Source organism: Salmo trutta, chromosome 26 (assembly GCF_901001165.1).
Source record: "Salmo trutta chromosome 26, fSalTru1.1, whole genome shotgun sequence".
NCBI lineage: Eukaryota > Metazoa > Chordata > Actinopteri > Salmoniformes > Salmonidae > Salmo > Salmo trutta.
Window position 1 is genome coordinate 22,274,833 of NC_042982.1, and position 14,388 is coordinate 22,289,220.

Consider the following 14,388-nt stretch of genomic DNA (forward strand, 5'->3'; position numbering starts at 1 on the left):
TGAACAGAGTGCCCACGGTGGTGGTGTTAGCTACGGACACTGAACACAATTGCATTTTATCGATGGCAATTTGAATGCACAGAGATACAGTGACGAAATCCTGAGGCCCATTGTCGTGCCATTCTTCCGCAAGCCATCACCTCATGTTTCAGCATGACGCAAGAATCTATACACAATTCCTGGAAGCTGAAAATGTCCCAGTGCTTTCATGACCTCGTGCATTTCTGTGTTAACCCTATAACCACATGGAATTAATAAAAAAAAATAGACGTTCATCGTTAATAAGTCAAATTTCAATTTAAACTTTGAGATCTTGTTGAGTTGTTAGTATGTACAGTGCCATTCAAAAGTTTGGACACACCTACTCATTCAAGGGTTTTTCTTTATTTTTACATTATAGAATAATAGTGAAGACATCAAAACTATGAAGTAACACATATGGAACCATGTAGTACATTTTTTTTAAAGAAAATTCTAAATATACTTTACATATTTGATTCTTTAAAGTAGACACCCTTTGCCACACTCTTGGAATTCTCTCAACCAGCTTCACTAGGAATGTTTTTCCAAAAGTCTTGATGTGTTCCCACATATGCTGAGCACTTGTTGGCTGCATTTCCTTCACTCTGCGGTACAACTCATCCCAAACCACCTCAATTCTGTTGAGATCGGGTGATTGTGGAGGCCAGGTCATCTGATGCAGCACTCCATCACTCTCCTTCTTGGCCAAATAGCCCTTACGCAGCCTGGAGGTGTTGGGTTATTGTCCTGTTGAAAAACAAATGGTAGTCCCACTAAGCGCAAACCAGATGGGATGGCGTATCGCTGCAGAATGCTGTGGTAGCCATGCTGGTTAAGTGTGCCTTGAATTCTAAATAAAATCACTGACAGTGTCAACAGCGAAGCACCCCCACACCTCCTCCTCCATGCTTTACGGTAGAAACCACACATGCGGAGATCATCCGTTCACCTACTTGGCGTCTCACAAAGACACAGCGGTTGGAACCAAAAATCTCAAAGTCTAATGTCCATTTCTCGTGTTTCTTAGCCCAAGCAAGTAGTGGTTTCTTTGCAGCAATTCAACCATGAAGGCCTGATTCACGCAGTCTCCTCTGAACAGTTCATGTTGAAATGTATCTGTTACTTGAACTCGGTGAAGCATTTCTTTGGGCTGCAATCTGATGTGCAGTTAACTCTAATGAACTTATCCTTTGCAGCAGAGGTAACTCTGGGTCTTCCTTTCCTGTGGCGGTCCTCATGAGAGCCAGTTTCATCATAGTGCTTGATGGTTTTTGCGACTGCATTTGAATAAACTTTCAAAGTTCTTTACATTTTCCGGATTGACTGACCTTCATGTCTTAAAGTAATGATGGACTGTCATTTCTCTTTGCTTATTTGAGCTGTTCTTGGGGCGGCAGCGTAGCCTAGTGGTTAGAGGCAGTTAACCCACTGTTCCTAGGCTGTCATTGAAAATAAGAATTTGTTCTGAACTGACTTGCGTAGTAAAATAATATGGACTTGGTATTTTACCAAATAGGGTTATCTTCTGTATAACACACCTACCTTGTCACCACACAACTGATTGGCTCAAATGCATTGAGGAAAGAAATTCCACAAATTACCTTTTAACAAGGCACACCTGTTAATTGAAATGCATTCCAGGTGACTACTTCATGGAGCTGGTTGAGCGAATGCCATGAGTGTGCAAAGCTGTCAAGGCAAAGGGTGGCTACTTTGAAAAATGTCAAATATAAAATATATTTTGATTTGTTTAACACTTTTCTGGTTACTACATGATTCCATATGTGTTATTTCATAGTTGATGTCTTCACAATTATTCTACAATGTCGAAAATAGTAAAAAGTGAAGAAAAACCCTTGAATGAGTAGGTGTCCAAACTTTTGACTGGGATGTGTGTGTGTGTTGGGTTTACCTACCCCATCCTGGGTGAGGTGAGCAGGTCCAGCAGGGGCAGCAGAACGTCCTGGTTGATCTTCAACAGCATGTCCATGAGGGTGGAGTCAGACAGGAACACAATGATCTTCTGGGTCAGAAACACTGCTCCCAGCAGACCTGCCTTACGGGTGTTCAGCTCTGGAAAGACCGGAAAAAAGCTGTGCAGCAACACTCCCCATCCAACCTGACAGAGCTTGAAAGGATCTGCAGAGAAGAAATTGGAGAAACTCTCCAAATACAGGTGTGCCAAGCTTGTAGCGTCATACCCAAGGCCAAAGCTGCTTCAACAAAAGTACTGAATAAAAGGTTTGAATATTTACATGAATGTGATTTAAAAAAAATTGTTGCTAAAATTGATAGAAAATGTTTTTGCATTGTCATTATTGGGTATTGTGTGTAGATCAATGAGGGGAAAAAAATATATTTTAAAATAAGGCAGTAAAGTAACAAAATGTGGAAAAAGTGAAAGGTTCTGAATACTTTCCACATGCACTGTATATAAAATCCAGTCTCACTTTATCAAAGGCCTTTTCAAAATACGCTGTGAATACCAGGCCTGGCTTCTTAGATGTTTCATGTTGTTCTATTATTTCTAGTAGTTGTCGTATACTGTCTCCAATGTATCATCTATGTAAAAAAAACCTGTCTGATCAGGATGAACAATACCTGACAAAACCTTTTTAATCCTGATTGCTATGCATTTCGCTAGTGTTTTTGCATCACAACATTGACGTGTAAGAGGACTCCATTTTTTTTAGATGACTGGATCTTTATATTTGCCATCTGTGTCTTTTTTTAATAATAGTGAAATCAGACCTTCCCGCTGAGTACCTGACAGTCTACCATTTATATACGAGTAGTTCAAACAAGCTAATTATGGAACTTTGAGTATATAAAAAGACAATATACCTGTACCGGTATCCCATCAAGCCCTGGGGTTTTTCCCAGACTGAAAGGATTTAATAGTCTCAAAAAGTTATTCCTCTGTAATTTGGCCTTCGCACTGATATTTTTGTGCATTTGTTAATTTTTCTTTTTATTATTTGGAAAGAATTACTTACAGTAATCGTTATTCAGAGGGTGAGGATGAGACAAAAAAGAAAATGTAAGCTTATTATTCTCCCCCATTCCTTTTCCCACACAACTTAATCTAAGGATGTAGAGCGAGTTTCCTGTAAACAGTATGTTATATTCCTTCTCTTTTAGCCATGTAAAGACTGATTGTCTTTTCTTCTAAAAATTGGCTATGCTGTCACAATTATAACTGGCAATACTTATTTCCCCCCTTTACCATAACTAGATACTATTCTCAGTCTACATTCACCATAAATAGTGCTTGTAAAGTTACTACCATTAGAGGTATTACGATGGTCAAAAATAGAGATTTCAAATGTCTGATGTTTAGTATTCAAGAAACAGGTTCGAGCAATATGCACAAACCAACTGGTGTTTTCTTTTCTGTTTTATTCCCTTGCCTGTTTGCCTGTGAGCCAATGCCACAGATGTTAGAAAATTGAGTCAGGATATTATGTGTGTAGTAGATTTGAGTAGGTTGATGTGTATAATATTGGATGTGATTTTGTGAGAGTGTGTATGATGTCTGGATAAGACTAAGACTATAATGTGTGATATCTAAATAAATAATTACCCAACCAATTTGCATGGTTGAGTGTCTATGTGTGTAACATGAAGTGAGTATAGCCTTCATATTCAGGATGATAATTGTAATCTATATTAGAGGTCGACCGATTATGATTTTTCAACACCGATGCCGATTAATCGGCCGATTTTTATTTATTTATTTGTACATTTTAGTCATTTAGCAGACGCTCTTATCCAGAGCGACTTACAGTAGTGAATACATACATTTCATTTTTTGTCATTTTTTTTGTACTGGCCCCCCGTGGGAATCGAAACCACAACCCTGGCGTTGCACACACTATGCTGGCGTTGCAAACACCATGCTCTACCAACTGAGCCACAGGGAAGGCTAATAATGACAATTACAACAATACTGAATGAACACTTATTTTAACTTAATATAATACATAAATAAAATCAATTTAACCTCAAATAAATAATGAAACATGTTCAATTTGGTTTAAATAATGCAAAAACAAAGTGTTGGAGAAGAAAGTAAAAGTGCAATGTAAGAAAGCTAACGTTTAAGTGCCTTGCTCAGAACATGGGAACATATGAAAGCTGGTGGTTCTTTTAACATGAGTCTTCAATATTCCCAGGTAAGAAGTTTTAGGTTGTAGGTATTATAGGAATTATAGGACTATTTCTCTCTATACGATTTGTATTTCATATACCTTTGACTATTGGATGTTCTTATAGGCACTTTAGTATTGCCAGTGTAACAGTATAGCTTCCGTACCTCTCCTCGCTCCTACCTGGGCTCGAACCAGGAACACATCGACAACAGCCACCCCTGAAGCAGCGTTACCCATGTAGTGCAAGGGGAACAACTACTCCAAGTCCCTCCTGATACTCCCTCCTGTCTCAGCCTCCAGTATTTATGCTGCAGTAGTTTATGTGTCGGGGGGCTAGGGTCAGTCTGTCACATCTGGAGAATTTCTCTAGTCTTTTCCGGTGTCCTGTGTGAATTTAAATATGCTCTCTCTAATTCTCTCTTTCTCTTTCTTTCTTTCTCGGAGGACCTGAGCCCTAGGACCATGCCTCAGGACTACCTGGCTTGATGACTCCTTGCTGTCCCCAGTTCACCTGGCCGTGCTGCTGCTCCAGATCCAACTGTTCTGCCTGCAGCTATGGAACCCTGACCTGTTCACCGGACGTGCTACCTGTCCCAAACCTATTGTCCCAGACCTGCTGGAACCCTGACCTGTTCACCGGACGTGCTACCTGTCCCAGACCTGCTGTTTTCAACTCTCTAGAGACAGCAGGAGCGGTAGAGATACTCTCAAAGATCGGCTATGAAAAAGCCAACTGACACTTACTCTTGTGTTACTGACTTGTTGCACCCTCTACAACTACTATGATTATTATTATTTGACAATGCTGGTCATTTATGAACATTTGAACATCTAGGCCATGTGCTGTTATAATCTCCACCCGGCACAGCCAGAAGAGGACTGGCCACCCCTCATAGCCTGGTTCCTCTCTAGGTTTCTTCCTTTCTAGGGAGTTTTTCCTAGCCACCGTGCTTCTACACCTGCATTGCTTGCTGTTTGGGGTTTTAGGCTGGGTTTCTGTACAGCACTTTGAGATTTCAGCTGATGTAAGAAGGGCTATATAAATACATTTGATTTGAAGTCTCAGAGCGAGTGACGTTTGAAACGCTATTAGCGTGCACCCGCTAACTAGCTAGCCATTTCACATCAGTTACACCAGCCTAATCTTGGGAGTTGACAGGCTTGAAGTAAGTCATAAACAGCACAATGCATTGCGAAGAGCTGCTGGCAAAACACACGAAAGTGCTGTTTGAATGAATGCTTACGAGCCTGCTGGTGCCTACCACCGCTCAGTCAGACTGCTCTATCAAATCATAGACTTAATTATAATAAACACACAGAAATACGAGCCTTAAGTCATTAATATGGTCGAATCCGGAAACTATGATCTCAATGTCACAGAATATGTCGTACTCTTCGGCGAATATGTCGTATTTAAGAGAGAAGGACCAAGGCGCAGCGGGATTGTGGACACTCATGTTTATTAAAGGAAACATGTAAGGCATCCACTTGAACAAAAAAAACAATAAACAGTACTTACAATGGTAACAGTGTGGCAGGCTCAAACCAACGCACTGCACACAAACAATTCCCCACAACCCCAAAGACAAACACACACACCTATATAGGACTTCCAATCAAAGGCAACTATACACACCTGCCTTCAATTGGAAGTCCCAATCATCAACATTAAACAAACACAAACCACCTGCCACATCCTGACCTAGACTAAGCAATATGCCCTCTGCTGGTCAGGACGTGACACTCAAAAACAAAACGTTTTTTTTCTTTCAGTGAAATACGGAACCGGTCCGTATTTTATCTAACGGGTGGCATCCCTAAGTCTAAATATTCCTGTTACAATGCACAACATTCAATGGTATGTCATAATTACGTACAATTCTGGCAAATTAGTTCGCAACGAGCCAGGCAATAAAAGCAAGAGCAGTGACACAATTTCATGCTAGCAGGCAATATTAACTAAATATGCAGGTTTAAAAATCTATACTTGTGTATTGATTTTAAAGAAAGGCATTGATGTTTATGGTTAGGTACATTGGTGCAACGACAGTGCTTTTTTCGCAAATGCGCTTGTTAAATCATCACCCGTTTGTCGAAGTAGGCTGTGATTCGATGAGAAATTAACAGGCACCGCATCGATTATATGCAACGCAGGACACGTTAGATAAACTAATAATATCATCAACCATGTGTAGTTAACTAGTGATTATGTTAAAGATTGATAGTTTTTTTATAAGATAAGTTTAATGCTAGCTAGCAACTTACCTTGGCTTCTTGCTGCCCTCGCGTAACAGGTAGTCAGGCTCCTTGTGGAGTGCAATGTAAGGCAGGTGGTTAGAGCATTGGACTAGTAACCAGAAGGTTGCAAAAACGAATACCCGAATCCCCCCTGAACAAGGCAGTTAACCCCCGTTCCTAGGCCGTCACTGAAAATAAGAATGTGTAATTAAACTGACTTGCCTAGTTAAATAAAGGTGTAAAAAAATGTTCCATTTTTTTATATATATTTTTTTTAATCGGCAAATCGGTGGACAAAAATACTGATTACCGATTGTTATGAAATCTAGAAATCAGCCCGAATTAATCGGCCATTCCGATTAATCGGTCGACCTCTAATCTATATCAACATAAGTTGCATCATAGTTACATTAAACATCATTCTCATAGAAAAACACATCCCAGCATTTCCATAGTAACTGACGTTTCACATGATTATGAAAGAGACATTGCATTACTATAGAGACGACTTCACTACAGTACAAATGTATCCCGTACAAGCTGGCAGAACGCGTCTCCTTCCTGAGCGGTATGACAGCTGCATGGTCCCATGGTGTTTATACTTGTGTACTATTGTTTGTACAGATGAACGTGGTACCTTCAGGCGTTTGGAAATTGCTCCCAAGGATGAACCAGACTTGTGGAGGTCTAAAAAAAAATTCTGAGATCTTGGCTGATTTCTTTTGATTTTCCCATGATGTCAAGCAAAGAGGCACTGAGTTTGAAGGTAGACCTGAAATACATCCACAGGTACACTTCAATTAGCCTATCAGAAGCTTCTAAAGCCATGACATCATTTTCTGGAATTTTCCAAGCTGTTAAAAAAACTAGTTTTAATGTCTCCAACCTAAGTGTATGTAAACTTCTGACTTCAACTGTATATAATCCCTGATTTAATATCGAGACGTCACTGTGGGTCCAAACTTTGCAGACAGCCATCTAACGGTCTTGCAGACTGTGTCTGTAGGGAGAAATCAGTTATCAGTGTTATACAGTGAACTCAACAATAACAACTGATATTCTCGGCACCCAAAACCAAATCTCTAACTAATCAATTTGGGTTCTGGACGAAAATGCTTTGCAATCTCTCCTAACAAAATCCCGCCACCTCTGCCAAAGCTCATTCCCAATGGGGGGTGAGATATCAAACACAATGAGTATCTAAAACATGAAATCTGCTGCCATGCCCATTCATGTGGGGATAAAGTTCAGTTCAGCATTCATTTGTCCTAGCCTGGGTAAAAAAGTATGTTTGTGCTAAAATTCACTCCAAACATTGTCTGGCGTAAGAAAGAGCATTTTACCCCTACCTACAGTGGGGGAAAAAAGTATTTGATCCCCTGCTGATTTTGTACGTTTGCCCACTTACAAAGAAATGATCTGTCTATAATTTTAATGGTAGGTTTATTTGAACAGTGAGAGACAGAATAACAACAAAAAAATCCTGAAAAACCCATGTCAAAAATGTTATAAAATGATTTGCATTTTAATGAGGGAAATAAGTATTTGACCCCTCTGCAAAACATGACTTAGTACTTGGATGCAAAACCCTTATTGGCAATCACAGAGGTCAGACGTTTCTTGTAGTTGGCCACCAGGTTTTTACACATCTCAGGAGGGATTTTATCCCACTCCTCTTTGCAGATCTTCTCCAAGTCATTAAGGTTTCGAGGCTGACGTTTGGCAACTCGAACCTTCAGCTCCCTCCACAGATTTTCTATGGGATTAAGGTCTAGAGACTGCCTATCCCACTCCAGGACCTTAATGTGCTTCTTCTTGAGCCACTCCTTTGTTGCTTCGGCCGTGTGTTTTGGGTCATTGTCATGCTGGAATACCCATCCACGACCCATTTTCAATGCCCTGGCTGAGGGAAGGATGTTCTCACCCAAGATTTGACGGTACATGGCCCCGTCCATCGTCCCTTTGATGCGGTGAAGTTGTCCTGTCCCCTTAGCAGAAAAAAAACAAAGCATAATGTTTCCACCTCCATGTTTGACGGTGGAGATGGTGTTCTTGGGGTCATAGGCAGCATTCCTCCTCCTCCAAACACGGCGAGTTGAGTTGATGCCAAAGAGCTCCATTTTGGTCTCATCTGACCACAACACTTTCACCAGTTGTCCTCTGAATCATTCAGATGTTCATTGGCAAACCTCAGACGGACATGTATATGTATTCTTGAGCAGGGGGACGTTGCGGACGCAACGGCGTAGTGTGTTACCAATTGTTTTCTTGGTGACTATGGTCCCAGCTGCCTTGAGATCATTGACAAGATCCTCCCGTGTAGTTCTGGGCTGATTCCTCACCGTTCTCATGATCATTGCAACCCCCCGAGGTGAGATCTTGCATGGAGCCCCAGGCCGAGGGATATTGATAGTTCTTTTGTGTTTCTTCCATTTGCGAATAATCGCACCAAATGTTGTCACCTTCTCACCAAGCTGTTTGGCGATGGTCTTGTAGCCCATTCCAGCCTTGTGTAGGTCTACAATCTTGTCCCTGACATCCTTGGAGAGCTCTTTGGTCTTGGCCATGGTGGAGAGTTTGGAATCTGATTGATTGATTGCTTCTGTGGACAGGTGTCTTTTATACAGGTAACAAGCTGCGGTGAGGAGCACTCCCTTTAAGAGTGTGCTCCTAACCTCAGCTCGTTACCTGTATAAAAGACACCTTGGATTCAGAAATCTTTCTGATTGAGAGGGGGTCAAATACTTATTTCCCTCATGAAAATGCAAATCAATTTTACAATTTTTGACATGCGTTTTTCTGGATATTTTTGTTGTTATTCTGTCTCTCACTGTTCAAATAAACCTACCATTAAAATTATAGACTAATCCTTTCTTTATCAGTGTGCAAATGTACAAAATCAGCAGGGGATCAAATACTTTTTTCCCCCCACTGTACATGTAAAAATTACCTTGACTAGCCTGGACCCCCGTACATTGACTTAGTATCGGTGCCCCCTGTATATAGCCTCATTATTGTTATTTATTTTGTTACTTTAAAAATATATATTATATATACACACACACACACAGTGCCTTCAGAAAGTATTCAGACCACTTGACTTTTACAACCTTCTGTTACATTACAAGCTATATCTAAAATGGATAAAAATATAAAAAGAAATGGTGGAAAAAGTCAAGGGGTCTGAATACTTTCCGAAGGCACTGTATATGTATGTATGTATGTATGTATGTATGTATGTATGTATACTACCGTTCAAAGTATGTGTACTACCGTATGCATACTACCGTTTAGGGTCACTTAGAAATGTCCTTGTTTTTGAAAGAAAAGCACATTTGTTGTCCATTAAAACATCAAATTGATCAGAAATACAGTGTAGACATTGTTCATGTTGAATTTTAAATTTTTTTTTATATTTATTTCACCTCTATTTAACCAGGTAGGCAAGTTGAGAACAAGTTCTCATTTACAATTGCGACCTGGCCAAGACAAAGCAAAGCAGTTCGACACATACAACAACACAGAGTTACACATGGAGTAAAACAAACATACAGTCAATAATACAGTAGAAAAATCAGTCTACATACAATCTGAGCAAATGAGGTGAGATAAGGGAGGTAAAGGCAAAAAAGGCCATGGTGGCAAAGTAAATACAATATAGCAAGTAAAACACTGGAATGGTCGATTTGTAGTGGAAGAAAGTGCAAAGTAGAAATAATGGGGTGCAAAGGAGCAAAATAAATACAGTAGGGGAAGTGGTAGTTGTTTGGGCTAAATTATAGATGGGCTATGTACAGGTGCAGTGATCTGTGAGCTGCTCTGACAGCTGGTGCTTAAAGCTAGTGAGGGAGATGACTGTTTCCAGTTTCAGAGATTTTTGTAGTTCGTTCCAGTCATTGGCAGCAGAGAACTGGAAGGAGAGACGGCCAAAGGAGGAATTGGCTTTGGGGGTGACCAGAGAGATATACCTGCTGGAGCGCGTGCTACAGGTGGGTGCTGCTATGGTGACCAGTGAGCGGAGATAAGGGGGGACTTTACCTAGAAGGGTCTTGTAGATGACCTGGAGTCAGTGGGTTTGGCGACGAGTATGAAGCGAGGGCCAGCCAACGAGAGCATACAGGTCGCAGTGGTGGATAGTATATGGGGCTTTGGTGACAAAACGGATGGCACTGTGATAGACTGCATTCAGTTTATTGAGTAGGGTATTGGAGGCTATTTTGTAAATGACATCGCCGAAGTCGAGAATCGGTAGGATGGTCAGTTTTACGAGGGTATGTTTGGCAGCATGAGTGAAGAATGCTTTGTTGCGAAATAGGAAGCCAATTCTAGATTTAACTTTGGATTGGAGATGTTTGATGTGAGTCTGGAAGGAGAGCTTATAGTCTAACCAGACACCTAGGTATTTGTACTTGTCCACATATTCTAAGTTAGAACCGTCCAGAGTAGTGATACTGGACGGGCGGGTAGGTGCAGGCAGAGATCGGTTGAAGAGCATGCATTTAGTTTTACTTGTATTTAAGAGCAGTTGGAGGCCACGGAAGGAGAGTTGTATGGCATTGAAGCTCGTCTGGAGGGTAGTTAACACAGTGTCCAAAGAAGGGCCAGAAGTATACAGAATGGTGTCGTCTGCGTAGAGGTGGATCAGAGACTCACCAGCAGCAAGAACGACATCATTGATGTATACAGAGAAAAGAGTTGGCCCAAGAATTGAACCCTGTGGCACCCCCATAGAGACTACCAGAGGCCCGGACAACAGGCTCTCCGATTTGACACATTGAACTCTATCAGAGAAGTAGTTGGTGAACCAGGCTAGGCAATCATTTGAGAAACCAAGGCTATTGAGTCTGCCGATGAGGATGTGGTGATTGACAGAGTCGAAAGCCTTGGCCAGGGCAATGAATACGGCAGCACAGTATTGTTTCTTATTGATGGCGGTTACGATATCGTTTAGGACCTTGAGCGTGGCTGAGGTGCACCCATGACCAGCTCTGAAACCAGATTGCATAGCGGAGAAGGTGCGGTGGGATTCGAAATGGTTGGTAATCTGTTTGTTGACTTGGCTTTCAAAGACCTTAGAAAGGCAGGGTAGGATAGATACAGGTCTGATGCAGCTTGGGTCAAGAGTGTCCCCTCCTTTGAAGAGGGGGATGACAGCAGCTGCTTTCCAATCTTTTGGAATCTCAGACAACATGAGAGGTTGAACAGGCTAGTAATAGGGGTTGCAACAATTTTGGCAGATAATTTTAGAAAGAAAGGGTCCAGATTGTCTACCCTGGCTGATTTGTAGGGGTCCAGATTTTGCAGCTCTTTCAGAACATCAGCTGACTGGATTTGGTAGAAGGAGAAATGGGGAAGGCTTGGGCGAGTAGCTGTGGGGGGTGCAGTGCTGTTGACCGCGGTAGGGGTAGCCAGGTGGAAGGCATGGCCAGCCGTAGAAAAATGCTTATTGAAATTCTCAATTATAGTGGATTTATCGGAGGTGACAGAGTTTCCTATCCTCAGTGCAGTGGGAAGCTGGGAGGTGGTGTTCTTATTCTCCATGGACTTTACTGTGTCCCAGAACTTTTTTGAGTTTGTGTTGCTGGAAGCAAATTTCTGCCTGAAAAAGCTAGCCTTGACTTTTCTAACTGCCTGTGTATATTGGTTTCTAACTTCCCTGAAAAGTTGCATATCACGGGGGCTGTTCGATGCTAATGCAGAACGCCACAGGATGTTTTGTGTTGGTTAAGGGCAGTCAGGTCTGGAGAGAACCAAGGGCTATATCTGTTCCTGGTTCTAAATTTCTTGAATGGGGCATGCTTATTTAAGATGGTGAGGAAGGCATTTAAAAAAATAACCAGGCATCCTCTACTGACGGGATGAGGTCAATATCCTTCCAGGATACCCGGGCCAGGTCGATTAGAAAGGCTTGCTCACTGAAATGTTTCAGGGAGTGTTTGACAGTGATGAGTGGAGGTCGTTTGACCGCTGAACCATTATGGATGCAGGCAATGAGGCAGTGATCGCTGAGATCTTGGTTGAAAACAGCAGAGGTGTATTTAGAGGGCAAGTTGGTTAGGATGATATCTATGAGGGTGCCCGTGTTTACGGCTTTGGGGTGGTACCTGGTAGGTTCATTGATAATTTGTGTGAGATTGAGGGCATCAAGCTTAGATTGTAAGATGGCTGGGGTGTTAAGCATGTCCCAGTTTAGGTCACCTAGCAGCACAAGCTCTGAAGATAGATGGGGGGCAATCAGTTCACATATGGTGTCCAGAGCACAGCTGGGGGCAGAGGGTGGTCTATAGCAGGCAGCAACGGTGAGAGACTTGTTTTTAGAGAGATGGATTTTTAAAAGTAGAAGTTCAAATTGTTTGGGTACAGACCTGGATAGTAGGACAGAACTCTGCAGGCTAACACTGCCCCCTTTGGCCGTTCTATCTTGTCTGAAAATGTTGTAGTTAGGGATGGAGATTTCAGAGTTTTTGGTGGTCTTCCTAAGCCAGGATTCAGACACGGCTAGAACATCCGGGTTGGCAGAGTGTGCTAAAGCACTGACTAAAACAAACTTAGGGAGGAGGCTTCTAATGTTAACATGCATGAAACCAAGGCTATTACGGTTACAGAAGTCATCAAAAGAGAGTGCCTGGGGAATAGGAGTGGAGCTAGGCACTGCAGGGCCTGGATTCACCTCTACATCACCAGAGGAACAGAGGAGGAGTAGGATAAGGGTACGGCTAAAAGCTATGAGAATTGGTTGTCTGTGACGTCCGGAATAAAGAGTAAAAGGAGCAGGTTTCTGGGGGCAATAAAATAGCTTCAAGGTATAATGTACAGACAAAGGTATGGTAGGATGTGAATACAGTGGAGGTAAACCTAGGCATTGAGTGATGATGAGAGAGATATTGTCTCTAAAACATCATTGAAACCAGAAGATGTCATAGCATGTGTGGGTGGTGGAACTGAAAGGCTGGATAAGGTATAATGAGCAGGGCTAGAGGCTCTACAGTAAAATAAGCCAATAAACACTAACCAGAACAGCAATGGACAAGGCATATTGACATTAAGGAGAGGCATGCTTAGCCGAGTGATCATAAGGGTCCAGTGAGATTCAGACAGCTAGCCGGGCAATAGGTAGCAAGCTGGCAGAAGATGGAGGGTGGTCTGTTTTTAGCAACCTCGTGCGTTTCCGTCTGTAGATTAGTGGGGTTCCGTGTGGTAGGGAGGCCCAGTCCAATTGGCAAAATAGTTACAGTGGCCCAAGAAAATTGTCCGATAGACCTATTCAGATAGCAGCCGATAAGACAGCTAACGATTAGCGGGCCGCAGATAGGCATTCAGGTTACGTCGCGACGGAGGGGCCAGTTGGATAACTCCCTCGGACAGATAACGTCGTGAAGGCCCGATGGGGCTCCGCATCGGCAGTAAAACGGGTCCGGATAGGTGATTGTAGCCCAGGAGTGGCTGATGGAACTCTTCAGCTGGCTAGCTCCGGAATAATTGATGTTAGCTGCGGGACCAACGTAAGCCAATAGTCACTCGGGTAGCAGCTAGCTAGCTGCAAAATCCAGGTGTAAATGTCCAGAGCCTGCGGTAGAAATCCGGGGATATAGAGAGAAAATAGGTTGGGTATGCTCTGGTCTGAGTCACACTGTACAAAACTGGCGATAACTTTTCGAGCTAAGGGATAGCTGATGACCGCCAACCGTGGCTAGCTGAACTCCAACGTTAGCCAGTGAACTGGCTAACCTCTGGCTAACCTCTGGCTAACCTCTGGCTAACCTCTGGCTAACCTCTGTTGTGGATTTCAGATTTGAGGTAAATAATACTTTTTTTAAATTGGTGAGGCGGGTTGCAAGAGTGTTTTGAGGTTGTGTTTTTAGAAAAAAATGACTAGTGTAGCTGGAAACGGCAGATTTTCTTATGGAATATCTACATAGGTGTACAGAGGCCCATTATCAGCAACCATCACTCCTGTGTTCCAATGTCACGTTGTGTT

At 42.2% G+C, this 14,388-nt stretch overlaps 1 pseudogene; it reads right to left on the reverse strand.

The window, feature by feature from the left end:
• The window catches only part of LOC115162833 (WD repeat-containing protein 81-like), a 34,691-nt pseudogene that overhangs the window by 7,725 nt on the left and 12,578 nt on the right, over positions 1-14,388 (reverse strand).